At 48.2% G+C, this 22,946-nt stretch overlaps 1 protein-coding gene and 1 non-coding gene across 2 annotated transcripts in view; both read left to right on the top strand.

Moving 5' to 3' along the window:
- Positions 1–374, top strand: part of LOC148140612 (cytochrome P450 2K1-like) — a 29,667-nt gene extending 29,293 nt beyond the window's left edge. Inside the window, exon 9 of the mRNA XM_087978896.1 lies at positions 1–374. This exon is cut by the window's left edge and continues 214 nt beyond it. The gene's annotated coding sequence lies outside the window, so the exon portion shown is untranslated.
- Positions 375–11,709: 11,335 nt separating this feature from the next.
- Positions 11,710–11,873, top strand: LOC148140611 (U1 spliceosomal RNA). Its single transcript, XR_015753204.1, has one exon. It is a non-coding gene; the product is annotated as a U1 spliceosomal RNA (small nuclear RNA).
- The last annotated feature ends 11,073 nt before the right edge of the window (positions 11,874–22,946 follow it).

Below are 22,946 nucleotides of genomic sequence, written 5' to 3'. Positions count from 1 at the left end.
GCTGGGTTTATAAAGGTGGGAGCTGCAGCACAAAGTGTGAGGCAGCATCAGAACCAGATTACTCTGTCTCTATGTGACGTGGCACACAATCATTTACTCTTCGTACAAATCTATATCGTCCCACCTTCACTTCTGTAACGATAATGTTTCCAGGGAATCAACTGAGAATGTTCTCCCATTACAAAAGGAGGCAGACATTTCATTGAGGGTTTGAATGCTCTTTGCAAATTAACTCAGACCCCATTCCAATCCTGTCTGACTGATTCATTTTGAGGAGAATCCTTGCTTTTTGGAGCATTACATTCATTGAGGTATTTGAACTGATGCATTGCAATGACTGAATGATTAAACCATGTTCCCGAATCTTGCAATAATTCACATTTCTCTCTAAATTGTTTGTTTGGCAGGTTTCACACAGCCTAGTCAGACTGGTCGGTCTAGTTCCAAAGAAACCTAATTGTGCAAAAACTGTCAGATTAATATGAATAACTGAATGTTTAACCATGTTCGCTATTAGAGTCGTACAGTCATAGAGATGGACAGCACGGAAACAGGCCCTTCAGTCCACCTTGTCCATGCTGACCAGATATCCCAACCTAATCTAGTACCTTTTGCCAGCACTTGGCCCTTATCCCTCCAAACCCTTCCTATTCATATACCCATCTAGATGCCTTTTAAATGTTGTAATTGTACCAGCCTCCACCACTTCCTCTGGCAGCTCAACGCTCAACACTTAACATACACTCAACAGTCTCTATGTGTAAAAATTGTCCCTGAAGTCCCTTTTAAATCTTGCCCCTCTCACATTAAACCTAAACCCCTCGCGTTTTAGACTCCCTACCTTGCGGAAACGACATTCTCTGTTCACCCTCTCCATATCCTTCACGGTTTTTGTAAACCCCTATAAGGTCACCCCTCAGCCTCCGACACTCCAGGGAAAACAGCCCCAGCCTGTTCAGCCTCTCCCTGTAGCTCAAATCCTCCAATCCTGGCAACATCCTTGTAAATCTTTTCTGAACCCTTTCAAGTTTCACAACATCCTTCCTATAGCAGGGAGACCAGAACTGAACACAGTGTTCCAAAAGGGCCCTAACCAAGGTCCTGTACAACCACAACATGACCTCCAACCCCTGCACTGAAGTGAATTGTTAATCTGCGACAGCCCATTTTGCTCTCTGTAATAATTGAGGAGTCACAGCTGGAAAGGAAAATTGTTTCTTATTGGACACCAAAATAGAGCCACTACTTGTTTTGTGTGTGGGCTAGTCCCAGCCTGGGGCAGACAGTTCTGTAGACCCACCCCTGAGTCTGCAGCACAACGGTCCTGTGGTTAGCACTGCTGCCTCACAGCACCAGGGACCCGGGTTCGATCCCAGCCTCGGGCGATTGGCTGTGTGGAATTTGCACAGTGTCCCCGTGTCTGTGTGGGTTTCCTCCCACTGTCCAAAGATGTGCAGGTTTGGCTGGATTGGCTGTGCTAAATTACCCCACAGTGTTCAGGGATGTGGTTAGGTGCATGAGTCAGGGGTAAATGTAGAGTAATAGGGTGGGTTACTCTTCAGAGGGTCAGTGTGGACTTGTTGGGCTGAATGGCCTGTTTCCGTGCTGTGAGGATTCTACTCTATGAATACTGCCCAGAGTGTGGGGCCTGGACTGGTGGCTGGTTGCTTGCTGTTTTGAGTCAGAGCATGGAGATGAGCAGGTTTGTACTTTCCCTCTGTTACACAGGCTCATGTATACAACACTGAGAGGCCACATGATAGAGAATTCATGGTGCCTTTTTGAACACCTCTGTATCCCTGGGTCTGTCGCTTAAACAGATCTCTGCTCGCAACTCACAGCATCCCCGGGAATGGGGCAGACCAAGATTAATCTTTGTGTATTTAGGGAAGAGATAGAATCCCCACAGTGCGGGAACAGGCCATTCGGCCCAACAGGTCCACACCAACCCTCCAAAGAGCATCCTACCCACACCCATCCTCAACCCTAACCCTGCCCTCCTCGTGGCTAATGCACCATCCTGCACACCCCTGGATACTGTGGACTATTTAACACAGGCCAATCCACCCTAACCCACAGCCCTGAACACTCTGGACAATTTACTGTGCCAATCCACCGAAACCTGCACATCCCTGGACACAATGGGCAAGCCACCTAAGCTGCACATCTTTGGACTGTGGGAGGAAACTGGAGCACCCGGAGGAAACCCACTCAGACACGGGGAGAATGTGCAAACTCCACACAGACAGTCACCCGAGGGTGGGATTGAACCCGGGTCCCTGCCGTTGTGAGGCAGCTGTGCTAACCACTGAGCCACCGTGCTGCCCCTAGATCTCCACTGTCTTTCTCTCCCTTCCATGTCACCTTCTCCTGCTATTACTGAAGGCATCTCACTTACATAACAATGTAGGAACACAAGAAGTGGGAATGGGACTGACCAATTGAACCCCTTGATTTAATATGACCAAGGCTGGACTCATCTTGGCTTCAACTGCACTTTCCTGCCCACTCTCCATATCCCTTCAACCCATCCCTCATGAAACATCTGTCTATCTCCTCCTTAACGTGAATCAATGTCCTGACATCCACCACACTCTGGGCTAATGAATTCACAGCACTTTGATGGAAGCACTTTCCCCTCATTACTTTTTTAAATTGGATACCTCTTAGTCTCAATTTTATTTCACTCTCTCATGGGATGTGGGCATTGCTGGCTGGGCCCAGCATTCACTGTCCGTCCCATACCCTCTGCGACTCCCTTGTTAGGTCCATGACCCCAACACCAACCCACCCTCCACACCCAGCACCCTCCCTTGCCACCGCACAAAGTGCAAAATCTGCGCCGACACCTCCCCCTCACTTCTGTCCAAGGGCCCAAAGGATCCTTCCACATTCAGCAGAGATTTGCCTGCACTTCCACACACACATCATCTGTTGTATCCGTTGCTCCCGAAGCGGTCTCCTCTTCATTGGGGAGACAGAACGCCAATTTGTGGAACGTTTCAGGGAATATCTCTGGGACACCTGCACCAAACAACCCCACCGCCCTGTGCTCGACCACTTCAACTCCCCCTCCCACTCCCACAAGGACTTGCAAGTCCTGGGCCTCCTCCACCACCAAATTCTGGCCACCCGACGCCTGGAGGCAGAATGCCTCATCTTCTGCCTTGGGACCCTCCAACCACACGGAATCAAGGTCGATTTCACCAGTTTCCATATTTCCCTCCAATTCCAGATCCAACTTTCCAACTCGGAACCTCCATCTTGCACTGTCATAGAGTCATAGAGTCATAGAGATGTACAGCACGGAAACAGACCCTTCGGTCCAACCCGTCCATGCCGACCTGATATCCCAACCCAATCTAGTCCCACCTGCCAGCGCCCAGCCCATTTCCCTCCAAACCTTTCCTATTCATATACCCACCCAAATGCCTCTTAAATGTTGCAATTGTACCAGCCTCCACCACTTCCTCTGGCAGCTCTTTCCACACACATACCACCCTCTGCATGAAAAAGTTGCCCCTTAGGTCTCTTTTATATCTTTCCCCTCTCACCCTAAACGTATGCCCTCTAGTTCTGGACTCCCCAACCCCAGGGAAAAGACTTTGTCTATTTATCCTATCCATGCCCCTCATAATTTTGTAAACCTCTATAAGGTCACCCCTCAGCCTCCGAAGCTCCAGGGAAAACAGCCCCAGCCTGTTCAGCCTCTTCCTATAGTTCAGATCCTCCAACCCTGGCAACATCCTTGTAAATCTTTTCTGAACCCTTTCAGGTTTCACAACATCTTTCCGATAGGAAGGAGACCAGAATTGCACGCAATATTCCAACAGTGGCCTAACCAATGTCCTGTACAGCCGCAACATGACCTCCCAACCCTTGTACTCAATACTCTGATCAATAAAGGAAAGCATACCAAATGCCTTCTTCACTATTCTATCTACGTGCAACTCCAATTTCAAGGAGCTATGAACCTGCACTCCAAGGTCTCTTTGTTCAGCAACACTCCCTAGGCTCTTACCATTAAGTGAATAAATCCTGCTAAAATTTGCTTTCCCAAAATGGAGTTTATTTGAATTAAACTCCGTCTGCCACTTCTCAGCCCTGTGGCCTATCTGGTCCAGATCATGTTGTAATCTGAGGTAACCCTCTTCATTGTCCACTACACCTCCAATTTTGTCATCTGCAAACTTACTAACTGTACCTCTTATGCTCACATCCAAATCCTTTATGTAAATGACAAAAAGTAGAGGACCCAGCACCGATCCTTGTGGCACTCCACTGGTCACAGGCCTCCAGTCTAAAAAACAACCCTCAACCACCACCCTCTGTCTTCTACCTTTGAACCAGTTCTGTATCCAAATGGCTAGTTCTCCCTGTATTCCGTGAGACCTAACCTTGCCAATCAGTCTCCCATGGGGAACCTTGTCGAATGCCTTACTGAAGTCCATATAAATCACATCTACCGCTCTGCCCTCATCAATCATCTTTGTTACTTCTTCAAAAAACTCAATCAAGTGTGTGAGCCATGATTTCCCACGCACAAAGCCATGTTGACTATCCGTAGTCAGTCCTTGCCTTTCCAAATACATGTACATCCTGTCCCTCAGGATTCCCTCCAACAACTTGCCCACCACCGAGGTCAAACTCACCGGGTCTATAGTTCCCTGGCTTGTCTTTACCGCCCTTCTTAAACAGTGTCGCACCTGTCCATCTTCCTTTCCACCTACTGTTCCACCCTCCACTCTGTCACCTTCACCCTCCCCCTTCATCGACCTATCGCATTCCCAGCTGCCTCCCCCCCCCCCCCCCCCCCCCAGCCTCACCCACTCTCCCATTTATCTCTCAGACCCCTTGGGCACCCCCTCTCATTCCTGATGAAGATCTTATGCTCGAAACGTTGACTCTCCTGCTCCTTGGATGCTGCCTGACCGGCTGTACTTTTCCAGCACCACGCTCTCGATTCTGATCTCCAGCATCTGCCAGATCTGCTGAGTTTCTCCACCCAGACCCCGATGTTTGCAGCAGATTTCCTGCACACACTGTATTTGACGTTACTTTACCCAGGTCTCGGACCTCAGTGGTATTTCGAAACAGGGGCTCGGAAAAACTGCTTGAGTGAAGGGAAATGCAGAAGGGGTATTCATGGGGAGGTAGGAAATGGCAGAGAGAAAATCGTACGTGTGGAGAGAATTGCAGGTCAGTGTAGGAATTATGTAGGGTAGGGACAATCACGTGGCAGTTACTGCGATATGGAACAATGTGAAAGGGGGGAAGTGATGATTGAAAGGGGTATCTGTGGGGTGAGTGAACGAAAGCTCAATAAACATGGGACTGGCCAGAGCAAAATGGCAGAAGTTCACTCACACCCTCAAGGATGCTCCCTCTGCTGGACAAATACAGAATAGTCTTCTGTATGGATTGTAAACCAGGGGAGGGGGTGGAGAGGTGGGATAGAGAAAAAGAAAGAGAGAGACAGGATCCACCAATTTTAGCGTCATCAGCAAACTTACTAACCATATCACCTGTATTCACATCCACATCATTGATATAAATGATGAAAAACCATGACCTAAATGAGCAGTGGGACAGAATCTGCAGGCTGAATGGTCTACTCCTGTTGCTACCTTGTGAGGGGACCATTGTAACTGTGCAGGCAGCTGGGGTGAATATCTTCCTTAATGCTGGAAAACGGTCAGCTCCACAGACCCCAGCAGATGGATCACTGCCTCCCTCTGCTGGAGTAGCCCCTGCACTGCACATTAGGGCCGGTTGAAGGTCCAGCCCAAAAACAAGCGAAAAGCCCTTCCTCATGAGGGGCTTATGCCTGAAACGTCGACTCTCCTGCCCCTCGGATGCTGCCTGACTGGCTGTACTTTTCCAGCACCGCACTCTTCAACTCTGACTCTCCAGCATCTGCAGTCCTCACATTCTCCTACGTTATTGTCAGTACATCTCACAAATCTGCTCCTGTTTTGATCACCACCTCTCATCCCCAGGGAACACAGGGACAGCAGACCATTTATCCTGCCATTTAATGTAGCCATGGCTGATTGAACAGTTACCATTTACTCGCACTATCCCCATAGTCCCTTTCACCAATGATACCTAAAACTCTAAACTTTAAAGACAGCGAATTCCTGATTTCTTAGGATTCAAATTCCAGCATCTGTCGTAATGGGATTGGAACCTGCACCTCAGAACATCTCCTGAGCTGTGGTTAGTCCCAATATCCCATCGCCTCCCCAACAAGCCACGCTCTTTTTCCCTTTTATGTCACGAATGGATCAAACTTGCTGTCAAAGGGATGGATGGAGACTGCTTCAAACGTTCCATTCTGTGGGGAATTCCCAACCTGCAACACGACATGGAAACCAATCCTCCAAAGTTCCATGCTCATTCCCATCCAACAATTGTAAGTGTTTCCTCTGGAAAACAGGAATGGTTTCTGCATGCCCACTTCTTCAAATTCCTTCCCAAATTTAAAGATGTCCATTTGTTGTCCCCAACACTCCACAGGATAAAGTCCGAGATTGACATCATTTCCTGGCTGTGGCAGCTCCTTAACCTGAATCAATGATATGGAAACACGGGTGGTACGGTGGCTCAGTGGTTAGCACTGCAGCCTCACGGCACCAGGAATCTAGTTTCGGTTCCACCCTCGGGCAACTGTCTGTGTGGAGCTTGCACATTCTCCCCGTGTCCAATGGTGTGCAGGTTAGGGTGGATTGGCCATGGGAAATGCAGGGTTATAGGGTAGGGGGTGGGTCTGGTTGGGATGCTCCCTGGAGGGTCAGTATGGACTCGATGGGCATAATGACCTGCTTCCACACTGTAGGGACTCTATGTTTTCCGTGCAATATTTCCCACATTTTCTCCAATAATGTCTATTTAATAAGAAGACTGGGGATCCCCACTGGCAAAACAAGCAATGCTGACACGAGAAACAGCACATGTGGTTTGGATCTGGAATACATTGCCTAAGATCACACAGGAGGCTCGATCAGTTGTGGCTTTCTGAGGAGAATTGGTTAATTATCTGATGTAGAAATAGGGCAATCCTGTCTTACAGAGGGCTCTTCCTGGGACGTAAGCACTCTCTTGATTCTCTTATTCCCCAAGTGTCATCGATGCACATTGGCACACATTGACCTGGCTACAGAATTGGCTATTGGGCAAGAAACACCGAGTGGAGATAAGGGCTTCTTTTTCAGGTGGGTGACCTGTAACCAATGGGGTTCTCCAGAGGTCAGTGCTGTTTCTATTAACCACTTGGAGGAAGGAAGGGAATGTACCATCACCAAACTTACAGACAACATAAAAATGGGTGGAAAGGCAGACAGTTTATGGAGGGAACTGAAAGAACTTTGGATGCTGTAAATCATAAACAAAACACCAACTGCTGGTTTCATCCCACCATCAGACTGACCATGGACTACTCCTTAGTAGCTGTCTCATTCCTCGACACATGCATCTCCATCAAGGATGTGGACCTCAGTATCCCACTCTCCCCAAACCCACAGATAATCTCGTAATGCTACAATTCTCCAGCTTCCAACCACAACATATTAAAACAGCCATCCCCTATGGACAAGCCCTACACATTCACAGGATCTGTTCAGATGAGGAGGAACATGACGGACACCTGAAGGTGCTCAAGGATGTTCGTAAAAGAACAGGGTTCGATGATCAACTCATCGACTGCCAGTTCCGATGTGCCACAGCGAGAAACTGTAATGACCTCCTCAGGAGACAGATACCAGCTGCAACCAACAGGGTATCCTTCGTTGTTCAGTACTTCCTGGGAGCTGAAAAATGACACCGTGTTCTTCACAGCTTGCAACATGTTATCGATGAGGATGAGCATCTCACCAAGACCTTCCCTATGCCTCCAGTTCTCACCATTAAACAACCACCAGACCTTAAACAGACTGCCCAGCCTTCAGGACAACATCGACCACAACACTGTACATCCCTATCATGGGAACCCTGCAGGACATGTCAGAGTGTGGACACAGATACCACCATTACACGTGGGGACACCACCCACCGTGTACGCAGCAGGTCTGGCTGTATCCCAATCTTTGTCTCGGCCAGCGTTGTCTACCTCATACGCTGCAGGCAAGGATGCCCCGAGGCATGGTACATTGGTGAGACCAAGCAGACGCTACAACAACAGATGACACCGTACAGCAATCACCAGGCAGGGGTGTTCCCTCCCAGTTGGGGAACACTTCAGCAGTCAGGGAAATGTGGCCTCAGGTCATTGGGTGACCATCCTCCAATGGGACTTTGGGATTTTTTTTAATTTCAAAACTATAACATTTTTAGCTGAGGCGTCAGCAGAGCCCAAATGACTGCATGGGCCCCCTGTTCTTCGTTAGGCAGGCAGACGTTACACAGTGGTCTTTCCCCACCGCGCCTTGGCGGCAGCTGCCCCAAGCTTCAGCGCGTCCCTCAACACGTAGTCCTGGACCTTGGAATGTGCCAGTCTGCAGCACTCAGTCGGGGTCAACTCCTTCAGCTGGAAGATCAACAGGCTTCAGACCACCCAGAGAGCGTCCTTCACCGAATTGATGATCCTCCAGGCACAGTTGATGTTCGTCTCGGTGTGCGTCCCGGGGAACAGACCGTAGAGCAAGGAGTCCCGTGTCACGGCACTGCTCGGGACGAACCTCGACAAACACCACTGCATTCCTCTCCAGACTTCCTCTGCGTAGGCACATTCCAGAAGGAGGTGGGTGACAGTCTCGTCCCCCCCGCCTCCCCCCCCGCCAGCACACCTCTGCTGTGTCGCACCTGCAGCGCTCGAGCAGAATCTCTTCCCCTGGTCCTCAGGAACTACACATATTCCGAGCCAAAAGGCCGAGAAACGTTAGTCCAAAGCCAGCATAAAGTGGAAGGGGGAGAGGGAGGAACTCGAAAATTGGAGACCAATCTCACTGTTGAATGCGGATTACAAAATTCTGTCAAAGATAATCGCCAACAGGGTCAGGTCTGCTCTGGGGTGGGTGATTCACCCTGACCAAACCTATGCTGTGCCGGGCAGGAAGATCGCTGAGAGTCTCGCACTCCTCAGGGATACGATCGCCTACGTGCAGGACAGAGGGTTGGACACCTGCCTGATCAGCCTAGACCAGGAGAAAGCCTTTGACAGGATATCACACAGGTATATGAGAGATGTTCTCTCCAAAATGGGCTTTGTGGAGGGAATCTGCAATTGGATCAGACTGCTCTACACCAACATTGTCAGTGCAGTCTCAATCAATGGATGGGAATCAGTTAGCTTCCCAGTCAGATCTGGAGTCAGGCAGGGCTGCCCTCTCTCTCCTGCCTTGTTTGTGTGCTGCATAGAGCCATTTGCTGAGTCCATCAGGAAGGATGCGAGCCTGAGAGGGGTGACTATTCCTGGCAGCGGGGACCTGCAGGTTAAGGCCTCCCTGTACATGGATGACGTCGCCGTTTTCTGCTCGGATCCGCTGTCCGTGCACAGACTCATGTGCATTTGTGACCAGTTCGAACGGGCCTCGGGGGCCAAGGTAAACCGAGGCAAGAGCGAGGCCATGCTCTTCGGGAACTGGGCCGACCAATCCTCGATCCCCTTCACCATCAGGACTGTCCACCTGAAGGTGCTGGGTATTTGGTTCGGGAGAGCTGGGGCGTGTGCCAATTCTTGGGAGGAGTGTATCAGCAAAGTGAGGCAGAAACTGGGCAGATGGAAGCTACGTTCGCTCTCCATCACGGGAAAAAACCTGGTCATCAGTTGTGAGGCACTGTCATTGCTATTATACGTGGCACAGGTCTGGCCTATTCCTAGAACCTGTGCCGCTGTAGTCACCCGGGCCATCTTCCATTTTATATGGAGGTCAAAGATGGACTGGATCCAAAGGGACTCGCTGTACAAAGATCTGGGCAACGGGAGAAAAAATACACCCAATGCCACCCTCACCCTGATGGCCACCTTTGTGTGTGGCTGCATCAAGCTGTGCGTGGATCCCCGGTACGCAAACACCAAGTGTCACTACGTACTGAGGTTCTACCTGTCCCCGTTGTTGCGAAGGATGGACCTGGCCTCGCTGCCACGGAATGCTCCGAGTAGTTGGACCGTTCCGTATCACCTGTCCTTCGTGGAGAAGTTTATGAAGAAAAACACCTTTGACCACAAGTCCATCAGGAAGTGGTCAGCACGTAGTGTCCTTGAGACCCTTCGGGAAAAGGAGAGGGCGGATCCTATCGAGCGGTTCCCTGAGCAGACTGTCAAAGCCATTTGGCAGAATGCCTCATCGCCAGAACTTTCCAACAAGCACCAAGACATGGCTTGGCTGGTGGTGAGAAGGGCTCTGCCTGTGAGATCCTTTATGCACACCGGACTCTCAGCCACACCGTACGCTGCCCTCGAAGTGGCTGCGGGGGGGATGAGACTGTCACACACCTCCTTCTGGAATGTGCCTATGCAGACGAAGTCTGGAGAGGAATGCAGTGGTGTTTGTCATTTTCCGCCTCGGAACATTTCAACCCCAGGACATCAATGTGGACTTCACCAGTTTCCTCATTTCCCCTCCCCCCACCTCACCCCAGTTCCAACCTTCCCGCTGCTGAGCCACAGTACTTGGAAATGACCCAGATAACACGATCAAAGAAGCAACTCAGGTCAGAGGGGTCCCTCACACACTCCAGAGAGAACATCAGCACCAAGAATCAGAAACCTTGGGAGCAGGATGAACAGCCTGACCTTCAGTTTGACCCGCTATAATCGGGGTCGTACAAACCTCTCTATCACCCTCTGAAAATGCAATCTTGCACAAACAAAAGTTTGTTTGTTGATTAGAGTAAAACTCCAATGTTTATTAATAAAAGCAAATTACTGCGGATGCTGGAATCTGAAACCAAAAGAGAAAATGCTGGAAAATCTCAGCAGGTCTGGCAGCATCTGTAAGGAGAGAAAAAAGCTGATGTTTCGAGTCTAACTGACCCTTTGTCAAAGCTAAAAAAAAGGGAGAAATAGGATGGTATTTAAACTAGGCTGAGAGAAGGTATTTATACTAGGCTGGAAGTAAGCAAGTAAATCAGAGACATATAAAAATGATATTTACATTTGAATGACGGGCCTGTTTCTTTAACACCAGAGGGTGTTGAATGTACATCCAGAAAAGGTGGTGCTCTCAGTTTAATGTCACATCCAAACAACGTTGAGAAATATTTCCTTGTACCTGGAATCCTTGATCTTAACCGTGAGGTCTCCTGAAGGAATTGATTCACAAAAGAAGATTTGTTCAATTTGTAGGGATTAGAAAAAAGGGATTTCAAAATATCTTTCAAGTTTCACCAGCAAAGCTTAAAAATTGCTTTAATTCGCGTTCACCTTACATTCTAAACAGTGTTTGATAACAGAGTGGTTCAGGTGTGTGAGACATTTCTGGGGCTTTGTTTTGGTGAAGGAGGAGACAGTGTGAAGGGGGCGGGGCAGAGGCGGAGCATTTCCGGTTGAGGAAGAAATGCAAATTAGCGCAGCTTGTCAGGGCGCCCAGTGAGTGCAGTATTCAGTGAAACATGAGCCTTTCCGGGTGTTCTTTGATGCAGGTGAGAAATTGCGCTGTTGTGCAGACAGGGAACCTCAGGCAGGTGAATTTTCGATTTTGGAAAATGCAGTCAGTGTGAGTGTAAGAGCTATGGGCTGTTGTTGGGTTTGAGCGAGTGAGATTATTGAGCATACTTACCTGGCAGGGGAGATACCATGATCACCAAGGTGGTTCTCCCAGGACGAGGCTATCCCATTGCACTTCGGGTGTGCTGACGCCTGCGATGTCCCCAAATGCGGGATACTCGACTGCAAAATTTGTGGTAGTGGGGGACTGCGTTCGCGCTCTCCCCTGGTTTACAAACATAAAGCAGATCATTCAACAGAGGGCGCTCACTCTCTGCTTCATACAGCTTCCTGTATGCCGCGCATCTACCTTCAATTCAGTTTCATCTCAGTCCACAGATAATGCTGCACCTCTTACTTACACCATCCTCTCTTATGTTCATCTCTGTCCACTTATTCTTCTAATCATACAAGTTTACAGTGTTGGAGGCAGGCTGTTCAGCCCAAACAATTTATCGGAGAGATTATAAAAATTGCCAGCATCAATGTGTGTAGCATCAAATCGGCTACGCGATGTGTTTCTACGATGGCCTTCCTGGCCAACGTTAAAGCCGACATCCAGTTCCTGCAGGAGTGTGGGATACCGCACCTCAGCAGCTACAGGAGATGGTCGAACTTGTGGCCCCATGGGCCGTCAGTTTGATCGGGGGGTAACGATAGCCGCGCCTCCGGCCTGGGTATCCTGTTGCGAGGTGGCAACTTCACCATCTCTGAGGTTAAGGAGGTGGTGGGCGGGCGCCTCCTCGTCACCAACGTCATGTACAGGAATGCTCCCCTGAGACTGATTAATGTGTACGCCCCAGTGGGTAAGAGTGAACGGTTGGCCGTCCTGCAGCAGCTTCCACTGTTGCTGGCTACGTCCAGGCCAGTCATTCTGGCCGGAGACTTCAACTGTATCATTGATGCAGATGGACGATGAGACTTCAACTGTATCATTGATGCAGATGGACGATCCGTTGGGGGGAACAGTAAACTGGACGCCACGTCCAGAGCCCTGATGGACACGGTAAAAGATGCCAAGCTGCACGACGTCTTCAGCGCCCCTGCAGACGGAGCACAGCGTAGATACACCTGGTCACGGGCAGACGGGTCTGTCCGCTCAAGAATAGATTACCTGTTTGTGTCCCGAACGCTCTCGGTCAGATCCACCGACGTCAAGCCGGTGTTCTTCTCTTACCACTGCCTCCTGCTGGCCGACTGTCACCTACAGGACGAGCAGCGGGCTGGTAAGGGAACGTGGAAGCTGTTGACCCCAGGAAACATTGAGGAGCTCAAGAGGGACTACGCAGGTTGGAGAACTGTGAAGCCCTTCTTTGAGTCCCCAGCGGACTGGTGGGAAACAGTAAAAGGGAACATCAATAGGTTCTTCATCCTCAAAGGTGTTCAGGAGGCGAGAGAGAGGCGGGGAAAACTGTCCCAGCTCCAGGAAAGTATGCAGAACCTGCTCCTGCTGCAGACGATGGGGGTGGATGTCACGGAGGACCTCAAAGGTTCCAGAAATTCCCTCACCTGCCTCCTTCAGCGTTCTGGGAGAGATCCCATCAGGGCCGAGGGACTTGTCCACCTTAATGCTTTGTAAAATACCCAACCTGTCTCGGTGTGCGTCCCGGGGAACAGACCGTCGAACACAGGGTTGCTCCAGATGAACATGACAGAGGTCTACAAAGTTATTAGAATTTGGGGCATAGAATGGATTGTCACAGTGTTTCTCCCAGGGTGGAAATGTCAATTGCCAGGGGCCATATACATTGTACTGAGTCCACACTATATTGGGTTTTGGAATTGGAACGTTACGTGGAGGACTATGCCCAGGTCTGGTCTCCCGATTACAGGAAAGACATTGTTAAGCTGGAAAGCGTTCAACAGGATGTTTCCAGTAATGGAGGGTTTGAGTGATAAGGAGAGGCTGGATAGGCTGGGACTTCTTTCACTGGAGCGTAGAAGGTTCAGAGGTGACCTTACAGAGTTTATAAAATAATGAGGGATATAGATAAGTGTCTTTTCCCGAGGGTGGGGGATTTCAAGATGAGGGGGCATATTTTCAAGGTGAGAGGAGAAAGATTTTACAAAAGACAATGAAGGCTTTTTTTTAACACAGAGAACAGTTCGGGTGTGGGAAGAACTGTCAGAGGAAGTGGTGGATGCGGCTACCTTTACAATGTTTAAAAGACATTTGGATAAGTTCATGAATAAGAAATGTTTGGAGGGATATGGGCCAGGAGCAGGCAGTTGGGACTAGTTTAGTTTGGGATCAGGGTCGGCATGGACTGGTTGGACCGAAGGGTCTGTTTCCATGTTGTATGACTGGTATGACTCATGTACATTCAGAATATACCCTCAGCTAATGGGCTGCACACCTTTCATTGCTCATCTTCAAATATACCGATACAAAGGAATACCATTGGATCATTTGAAAGTTTCCTCCATTTACATCAGCATTGCATTGCAGTTTGATCATTTTTCAGGAACATTAACTTCCATCTTTACACTGCTAGTAAAGGTACAGTGTTGAAACGTGTGGTGCTGGAAAAGCACAGCAGGTCAGGCAGCATCCGAGGAGCAGGAGAGTCAACGTTTCAGACATAAGTCCTTCATCAGGAATGGGTGTGGTGGGGTGGGGTGGGGAGGGGGGGAAAGGGGGCTGAGAGATATATCGGAGGATGGCGGGTTAGGCCGGGGGGGAGGTAGCTGGGAAGGCAATAGGTGGATGCAGGTTGGGGGAGATGGTGATAAGTCAGACGGGAGAGTGCAGCGGATAGATGGGAAGGAAGATGGACAGGTCGGACAGTTCAAGAGGGCGGTGCTGAGTAAAGGGTACAGTCTGGGTTTAAGAGTCTGAATGACAAATGTGATGATAGTTATTCACATTTTCCCTCAATTGCACAGCTTCCAAAGATTGGCTAACTGAGAAGTGGTACTTCATTGGGATATAAAAGCTTTGTTTCTCGGTTAGAATTTGCAATTTGGCGTAACTATCAGTCTGCAGTGCCCCCTCCTGGACAATGGTGACTTATTGTCGATGACAGAGACTTTCTGTCTGCCAACAACTATCTGATTGGCTCTCAGACAGCTGAATGGCTGATGGGTGGGAATGATTGGGCAGAAGTTACCAGACCTTGGGTAAGGAAAGAGCAGTGTAATAAAACCACGAGCCTGAGGAAAACCAGTTTACTAATCCTCATCAGTTGCTGGAAACTGTGCACTTAAACAATAAGGCAGAGACTTTAAGTCGTAGGGTGGCTTGATGGTTAGCGCTACTGTTTCACAGCACCAGGGACACGCGTTTCATTCCAGCCTCGGGCGACTGCCTGTGTAGAGTTGCCACATTCTCCCCGTGTCTGTGTGGGTTTCCCCCGGGTGCTCCGGTTTCCTCTCTCAGCCCAAAGATGTGCAGGTTTGGGTGGATTGGCGGTGCTAAATTGCTGGAAAAGCACAGCAGATCAGGCAGCTTCCTCGGATGCTTGCCTGACCTGCTGTGCTTTTCCAGCACCACACTCTCGACTCTGATCACCAGCATCTGCAGTCCTCACTTTCTCCATGCTAAATTGCTCCATAGTGTCCAGGGATGTGCAGGCTGGGTGGGTCAGCCATGGGACATGCAGGGTTACAGGGATAGGGGTTTTATCTCGTTCAGTTATACATTGGTGGGGCATAATTGTATGTCTATAGTTAGAATTTAGGTATTTTAATTAGATAGTAACTCTTGTTAAGCACAGACACGAGGTCATGTTTCCTGTTGATCTGGTTCTAACAAACACAGATAATTTGGGGAATTTTACCTGCTTTTATAAAATCTATGACGAGCCGGGGAATAACCGCTTAATTTCCAGCATGCTACCTCAAAAGACGTCATAATTCCTAAAGGTTGAGCACTTGGCATTCAGTTAACACAACACTTTTCCAGAAAAGAATTTAAGGTACAGTAGACCTCATGGAAGCAGAGATTCACTGAGCAACTTGTGGGTTTCTGTGTTCTGTTGCACATGTGTAGTGGCCACAGATCACCATTGGCTTTACAAAAGTAATGACATCGAACGCTGACACTTCCTCTGTGGTAACAACACCAGGAAAGCAGCTCTTCAAAATCATAGGGGTGGTGGTACGGTGGCTCAGTGGTGAGCACTACTGCCTCACAGTGCCTGGGACCCAGGTTCGATTCCAGCCTTGGGCAACCGTCTGTGTGGAGTTTGCATGTTCTCCATGTGTCTGTGTGGGTTTCCTCTGGGTGCTCCAGTTTCCTCCCACAGTCCAAATATGTGCAGGTTTGGTGGTGTGGCCATGCTAAATTGCTCATAGTGTTCAGGGATGTGTAGCTTAGGTGCATTAGTCAGGGGTAAATGTAGAGCAATGGGGAAATGGATTTGAGTGGGATAGTCTTCAGTGGGTCGATGTGGACTTGTTGGGCCAAATGGTCTGCTTCCACACTGCAGAGATTCGATGATTCTTCAATGTGGATGGGAAGCTCAGGAAGAAATTGTGGGGCCATTAGCTAGGATATTTGTATCGTCTACAGCCACGGGTGAGGTACTGGAGGGTGGCTAATGTTGTGCCGTTATTTAAGAAATGCTGCAAGGAGAATCCTGGGAACAATAGATCCGTGAGTTTGCCATCAGTGGTGGGTAGGTTGTTGGAGGGAATCCTGAGGGATAGGATTTATGTGCATTTGGAAAGGCAAGGACTGATTCGGGATAGTCAGCATGGCTTTGCACATCAGAAATTGTGACTCATAAACTTGATTGAGATTTTTGAGAATGTGATCAAGAATATAGATGAGGGCAGAGCAGTCGAGTCTACGTCGACATTAGCAAGGCCTCTGACAAGGGTTCCGTATGGTGGACTAATTAGTAAAGTTCGATCACATGGGATTCAGGGAGAGCTTATCAATTGGATGCCAAATTGGCTTGGGAGTAGGAGACAGAGGGTGGTGTTGGAAGGTTGTTTTTCAGACTGGAGGCCTGTGACCAGTGGTGCTCTGCAGGGCTCGATGGAGGGGCCACTCTTGTTTGTCCTTTATAGAGACCATTTGGATGAGAATTTAGGACACATGGTTAGTAAGTTTGCGGATGACACCAGGAGTGGCAGATGGAGTCTCATTTGGATAAAGGTGAGGTGTTGTATTTCGGTAAAACAAACAAGGACTGATGATGCAGTTAATGATAGAGCCCTGGGTAGTGTTGTTGAACAGAGTGACCTAGGGGTTCAGGTACATAGTTCTTTGAAAGTTATGTCACAAAAAGCTAAGGTGATTGAGAAGGAATTCAGTGTGTTTGCCTTCAATGCTCAGGCCACTGAGGAAAGGAGTGATGTCATGTTACAGTTGTACAGGATGTTGGTGAGGCCACTTTTGGAATACTGTGTCTGATTCTGGCACCTTATATCGGAAGCTTGTTATTAAATTGGACAGGGGTCAGAAAATATTTACAAGGATGTTACTGAGACTGGCCGGTTTGAGTTATAAGGAGAGGCTGGATCAGCTGGGACTTTCTTCACTGGAGTGTACGGGTTAAGGGTGACCTTACAGAGATTTATAAAAGCATGAAGGGTATAAATAAGGTGAATAGCGAAGGTCTTTTCCCTCGGGTGGGGGAGTTCAAAACTAGGGGGTGTATTTTTAAGGTGAGAGGAGAAAGATTTAAAAGAGAGTTGAGGGGTAACTTTTTAACACTGAGGATGGTTGGTGTGTGGAGTGAACTACCAGAGGCAGCGGTACAATTACAAACTTTCAAAGACATTTGGACAGACACATGAATAGGGAAGGTTTAAAGGGATATGGGCCAAAGACTGACAAATGGGACTAGTGCAGTGTGGAGAAACTTGGTCAGCATGGACGAGTTGGGCCGAAGGGTCTGTTTCGGTGCTGTCTGACTCAATGAAGTCGGTTGAAAGTAAAAGGGGGTGTGAGAGACAACGGTGTTAAGTGCCTGGAATGTGCTGCTAAAGGAAATGGAAGAGGCTGACACTGTTGCAATATTTAAGAGGCATCTTGATGGATATACAATCAGGCAGGGAATACAGGGTTATGGACCACCTTGAGGCAAAGATGGTTCGTTTAGAAATGTGTCCTGTGTCGCCTGAACTTGGTGGGGCTGAGGGCCTGTTCCTGTACTGTTCTTTGTTGAGCATAGTATTTATTGCAGGGTGGAACAAAATAAAAGGGGGACTAAGCATCCATGGAGTGGGGGGTAGAATTTAAGCGACGCACAGAGAGCAGCTGCTGGTCATGAAATGCAGTCATATGCACGTTGTGATAACAGGCACCACCTGCTGGATATGTGCAAATACAATCTGTTATTAGTTTGTAAACCAGGGGAGAGCGCGAACGCAGTCCCCCATTATCACAAATTTCACAGGCAAGTATCTCACATTCTGAGACATCTGAGTAGGAATCCGTACACCTGAGGTGCAATGGGATAGCCTCATCCTGGGAGAACCACTGTTTTTTAAATTGTAAAAAATATACTTTATTCACAAAAATTACCCGAATCTACATAAACAGGTACTAAAGCAGTTCTGTACAGGCTTTGCATATCAAATCCTCAATCTGACATTCCCTGCGGTTGTAAGGCCGAAGGTATTTCTTACCTACGCAGGAGACTATTTACACACATTTGCCGCAAAAGTGAACAGATCCCATTTGTACTTCAGTAGGAAGACCCCAGACGGTGGTCTATCCCCACCGCAGCTGCCCCAAGCTTCAGTGTGTCCCTCAGCACGTCGTCCTGGACCTTGGGATGGGCCAGTCTGCAACACTCGGTCAGGGTCAACTCCTTGCCCTGGAAGACCGACAAGTTTCGGGCAGAACAAAGAGCGTCTTTCACCGAGGTGACGGTCCTCCAGGCACAGGCGACGTTTGTCTCAGTGTGTGTCCTGGGGAACAGCCCGGAGGGCATGGAGTCACGGAGCTGCTCGGGACAAACCTCGACATAAACCACTGCATCTCCCTCCAGACTCCCTTTACAAAGGCACACTCCAGAGGGAGATGTGTGACAGCCATAGCAGCACATCCTCAAACGGATTCACGTGGACAGCAGCTTCCAAACCCATACCCTCTGCCATCTCGAAGGACAAGAGCAGCAGATACATGGGAACACCACCACCTTCAAGTTCCCTTCCAAGACACTCAACCATCCCGACTTGGAAAAATACCGCTGTCCATCAAGTGTCACCATGCCCCGCCCTAACCGCACAAAAGGATCCTGGGTAATCCAAGATGGAGGACGGGAAAAATTTGTGGCTGTAAGACCTACTCCTTGTTTTGAGGCATTTTAGGTGTTGGAGGTGATTTCCTCGAATTCCATGAGCAGCAATTACTGTTTTATAAACTGTTACATCGTTTTGGAACTTTGGGGAGAAAAGAACAAAACAACGGCACTTTTAAAAAGAGGAAGACAGACAAAGGCAGTGACCATGTGTTCAGTGAGGGAGAGAGAGAAAGAAACCTACACTGCTGCCTGACCCAGCAGTGAATCTGCACAGTTACTGTCTTTGCTGGCTGAATTCATGTATCTCTGGACATCAGAGTGCATCTAGGAATAATTAACCAACAGTGAGATTCACAGTTGATCTTGGAGGAACCGGTGTTGGAGAGGTCACAGCATAGGAACAGATAAGTGTGTGGTTTTTACATGTAACCTGGCTGTAGATCTAGAGTAATGACCAGAGTGGGTTATTTCTTGATTATATGTTTTACTGAGTTCTGTCTCTTGATTAAATTTTAAAAATATCAACCATAAGTACAAAATTAGCCTGGAGGTGTTACTTTCAGGGTCTGTGAATTGTGAAGGAGCAAAGATGGACAAAAGTAGAGTGACGTGCTCTTCCTGTTGGATGTGGGAGTTTAGGGGGAGTTTCCATGTTACTGATGATTATGTCTGCAGGAAGTGTCTTTGGTTGCAAATCCTATCAGATCGCATGGATAGGTTAGAGTTTAGTGGGAGGCAATGAGGAATGTACAAGACCAAGGGGGTGTGATGGATGGCAGTTATAGGAAGGGAGGAAAGCTGCAGATGTAGTTATATAGATGGGTTAAAACCAGTAAAGGTAGGAGGGATAGGCAAGTAGTTCAGGACTCTCCTGTGACTATCCCCATCTCAAACAAGTATGGTGTTTTGGAAAATGTAGGAGGTGATGGACTCTCAAGGGAATGTAGCACGAACAGCCAAGTTTCTGGTACTGAGAACAGCTCGAATATAATGTGGGGTATGTCAGGTTCCAAGTGATCGATTGTGGTAAGGGACTCTCTCGCTAGAAACACAGGCAGACGTTTGTGCTGCCAGCAGTGAAAACCAGAAGGGTATGTTGCCTCCCCGGTGCCAGGATCAAGGATGTTTCAGAGAGGATGCAGAATGATCTGAAAGGAGAGAGGGACCAGCAGGGGATCATTGCACATATTGGAACTGGTTAGCACTGCTCCCGCAAAGCACCAGGGTCCCAGGTTCGATTCCAGCCTCGGGCAACTGTCTGTGTGAAACTTGCACATTCTCCCCGTGTCTGCGTGGGTTTCCTCCGGGTGCTCCGGTTTCCTCCCACAGTCCAAAGATGTGCAGGTCGGTGAATTGCCCGTAGTGTGAGGTGCATTAGTCAGAGGGAAATGGGTTTGAGTGGGTTGCTCTTCGGAGGGTCAGTGTGGACTGGTTGGGCTGAAGGGCCTGTTTCCACACTGTAGGGAATCTCATCTAATCTAAAACTAACGACACAGGAAGGGAAAAGGATAAGATTCTGAAGGGAGAATACAGACGGTTAGGCAGGAATTGAAAAAGTATGTCCTTGAGGATAGTAATATCTGGTTTACTCCCGGTGCTATGAGCTAGTGAGGATAGGATTAGGAGGATAGAGCAGATGAATGATGGGCTGAGGAGCTGGTGCAGGGGTGCAGAGTTCACATTTTTGGATCATTGCAATCTCTTCTGGGTTGATGTGAGCTGGACAAGAAGGACGGATTGCACCTAAATTGGAAGGGGACTAATATACTGACAGGGAGATTTGCGAGAGCTGCTCGGGGGGATTTAAACTAGTAAGGTGGGGGAGGGGGAGTGGTGAATGGAACCCAGGGAGATAGTGAGGAAAGAGATCAATCTGAGACTGGTACAGTTGAGAGAAGAAGCAAGTCAAACAGTAAGGGCAGGCAGGGATAAAGTCGAGAACAAGGTAGGACTGATAAACTAAACTGCATTCATTTCAATGCAAGGGGCCTAACAGGGAAGGCAGATGAACTCAGGGAATGGTTAGGAACATGGGACTGGGATATCATAGCAATTACAGAAACATGGCTCAGGGATGGGACTGGCAGCTTAATGTTCTCGGATACAAATGCTACAGGAAGGACAGAAAGGGAGGCAAAAGAGGAGGGGGAGTGGTGTTTTTGATAAGGGATCCCATAACTACTGGACTAAGGGAGGATATTCCTGGGAATACATCAAAGGAAGTTATTTGGGTGGAACGGAGGAATAAGAAAGGGATAATTACCTTATTGGGATTGCATTATAGACCCCCCAATAGTCAGAGGGAAATTGCGAAACAAATTTGTAAGGAGATCTCAGTTATCTATAAAAATAATAGGGTGGTTATCGTAGGAGATTTTAAATTTCCAAACATAGACTGGGACTGCCATAGTGTTAAGGGTTTAGATGGAGAGGAATTTTTAAAATAGTGATGGAAAAGGATAGACCACATCTAAAAGTTGAATTTCTACATTGGAGGAAGGCCAATTTTGATGGTATTCGGCAAAAACTTTCAAAAGTTGATTGGGAATAGATGTTCGCAGGTAAAAGGGACAGCTGGAAAATGGGAAGCCTTCAAAAATGAGGAAATGAAAGTCCAGAGAAAGTATACTGCATTCCTGTTCAGATGAAAGGGAAGGCTGATAGCTGTAGGGAATGCTGGATGATGAGAGACATTGAGGTTTTAGTAAAGGAAAAAAAAGGAAGCATATGCCAGGTATAGACAGCAGAGATCGAGTGAATCCTTGGAAAAGTATAAAGGCAGTAGGAGTATACTTGAGAGAGAAATCAGGAGGGCAAAAAGGGGACATGAGATAGTGTTAGCAAGTAAGGTTAAGAAGAATCCAAAGGGAGTTTATAAATACATTAATAACAAAGGGGTAACTAGGGAGAGAATAGGGCCCCTCAAAGATCAGCAAGACGGTCTATGTATGGAGCCGCAGGAGACTGGGGAGATACTGAACAAGTAGTTTGCATGATGTTTATCATGAAGGAGGACATGGAAGTCGCAGAAAGTAAGGAAATAGATGGTGACATTTTTAAAAAATGTCCACATTACAGAGGAAGAGATGTTGGATGTCTCGAAACACATAAAAGTGGATAAATCCCCCGGACCTTATCAGGTGCATCCTAGAACTCTGTGGCAAGCTAAGCAAGTGATTGCTGGGCCTTTTCCTGAGATATCTGTATCATCGATAGCCACAGGTGAGGTGCTGGAAGACTGGAGGTTGGCTAACGTGGTGCTACTGTTGAAGAATGGTGGTAAGGAGAAGCCAGGGAACGACAGACCAGTGAGCCTGATGTTGGTGGTGGGCAAGTTGTTGGAGGGAGTCCTGAGGGACAGGCTGTACCTGAATTTGGAAAGGCAAGGACTGATTAAGGACAGTCAGCGTGGCTTTGTGCGTGGGAAATCATGTCTCGTGACTTGGTTGAGTTTTTTGAAGAAGTAACATTGATGAGGGATTGATGAGGGCAGAGTGGTGGACGTGATCTATGTGGACTTCAGTAAGGCGTTCGACAATGTTCCTCATGGTAGACCTGCTAGCAAGGTTAGATCTCATGCAATACAGGGAGAGCTAGCCACTTGGATACAGAGCTGGCTCGAAGGTAGGAGATAGAAGGTGGTGGTGCAGGGTTGCTTTTCAGACTGGAGGCCTGTGACCAGTGGAGTGCCACAAGGATCGGTGCTGGGTCCACTGTTTGTCGTCATTTATATAAATGATTTGGATGTGAGCATAGGAGGTATTGTTAGTAAGTTTGTAGATAACATCAAAATTGGAGTAAATAGCGAAGATGAGAGGGGAAAGATTTAAAAGGGACCTAAGGGGCAACATTTTCACACAGAGGGTGGTACGTGGAGGGAAGGAGCTGCCAGAGGGAGCGGTTTGCTGCTGCCTAGTCTCCTGAACGGGGAGCGGACTTAACAGAAAACTCTGAGTCCCAGAGGAAAGGCATTGAATCAATTGACCGAATAATCAATTATCTGAACGAAATAGTGCCTGCCCCTCTGTACTGTATGTGAAATCCCAGCATCAAATAGAGCCCCGAACAGCGTCTACAATCACGAGAGCATTTGTCGGTTT

Source organism: Chiloscyllium plagiosum, unplaced genomic scaffold (assembly GCF_037043375.1).
Source record: "Chiloscyllium plagiosum isolate Xiang-an unplaced genomic scaffold, Cpla_swu_hap1 HiC_scaffold_35, whole genome shotgun sequence".
Taxonomy (NCBI): domain Eukaryota; kingdom Metazoa; phylum Chordata; class Chondrichthyes; order Orectolobiformes; family Hemiscylliidae; genus Chiloscyllium; species Chiloscyllium plagiosum.
The sequence above is the reverse complement of the archived record's forward strand: the minus strand, read 5'-3'. Positions and strand labels throughout refer to the sequence as shown.